Consider the following 1,617-nt stretch of genomic DNA (forward strand, 5'->3'; position numbering starts at 1 on the left):
ATATGTGCCCAAGGGCCCATCCTCTGCACAGCTACGGTAAGTACGGTCGGTCGAGCTTGAGTCAGGAAGTCGGTCTGTAAACTTTGATGGCTTTAGATCGCGACCAGTTTGGGTAAACTTCGGCTAAGCTGGGAGTGTGTGTAGAACTTGGGACTACTCACGTTTTTTTTTGGGGGGGGGGTTTGACCCGCTGGACTTGCCGAACCCATGCCGCTGCACTCCCGGATCGCAGCGTTTAACTCTGTGGCAGTGTTGGTTCCGCACATGTGTCGCCTATAGGAGGACAAGGAAAATCAGACCCAGATTTCTAACACGCTGCAATCCTCATTCACAAAGAGTTTTCGATCCAGCCAAAGTCCCGGGAAAAAAAAAAAAAAAAAAAAAAAAAGTTTGATCAAAAAGTTTGAACCGAGGGACGTGAAGTGCTGCAGTGTGTTCCCGAGGGTGTCTACTTTGCTAACAGTCAACCATCGTTGAAATGCAGCTCTGAGGACCAAATGACATCACCTCCATACCTTATGCAAATATCCAGTAGGATCCATTACACAGCAGAAGAGATAAGTGCGTCCAGAGCGGAGCAAGGCCCACTCACACTCACCGCTAACCTCTTGTACAGTATATTCTCACTCACACACATACACACACATGCACACGTGCGCAGTGGGGTAGCGCATTAGGCCTAAGTTTGCTCACACACACACACACACACACACACACTTATCTCTCCCCCTCTAATACAGAAATAAGACACTTGACACTGCAGTGATGGCGGTGACACTGTGCACGGCGGAGGTGATGGAGCATAATGGCCTTTTAAAATCTGCACTCCCAGAGAGGGAGAGATAGCGGCGAAGCGGGGAGGTTAGCATTAAGCTAACGCCGACTTCATCCGCGCTCACAGGTCGTGTTTACACCCAGCACAGGCTGAGCTGAAGGACGGCAGCGGCTTCAAGTGGGCCCCGGCGCTTTTATTCTGCCCGTTTAGCAGGGGCCACGTGTCGCATTTTAAAAAACATCACTGAATCTGGAGCGTGTTCGTGTCGAGGAATGAGTGAACAAATGAGCTCAGGCTCCATTGGCCTTCACCAAGAACCTTAAAAAAAACAAAAAAACAACTATGGATGAACTCTGACGCCAGGGACGGCATTTCCCTCCTGTATGTTCTCTCGCGCTAGCTTTAAGAGTGCTTCAAACCTTCAAGCCTTATTGGCCCCCTGGGTCCAATAGCATTCTTCAACTTTGCCCTGAGGCCTCCTAGAAAGTTAATCCGGCCCTGGTTATTTTCATACACACTCTGAAGTATATATATATATATATATGCTGGATATAGCAGGAGGGAGGGCAGGAAGCGCAAAGCCAAACTGACATAAAAAGGGCAAAAAGTAGACGTGATGGACTCACTCCTCACACCTCTCAAATCCATTTGACAACGATACACTGAAGTTTAGAAACGCTACGTGCAGCACCTTTATCTTTCAACAGCATCAACCCCTTCCACCCCTCCCATGACTAGAGATATGAACAGAGAGGGATGAGAGAGAGGGGTCAGTGCTGGCCACTCTGTCCAACCCCCCCCCCCCTCGCGCCTCAATAATAGATGTTTTAAAGTTTAAGTGC

Source organism: Enoplosus armatus, chromosome 12 (genome assembly GCF_043641665.1).
Source record: "Enoplosus armatus isolate fEnoArm2 chromosome 12, fEnoArm2.hap1, whole genome shotgun sequence".
Classification (NCBI taxonomy): Eukaryota; Metazoa; Chordata; class Actinopteri; order Centrarchiformes; family Enoplosidae; genus Enoplosus; species Enoplosus armatus.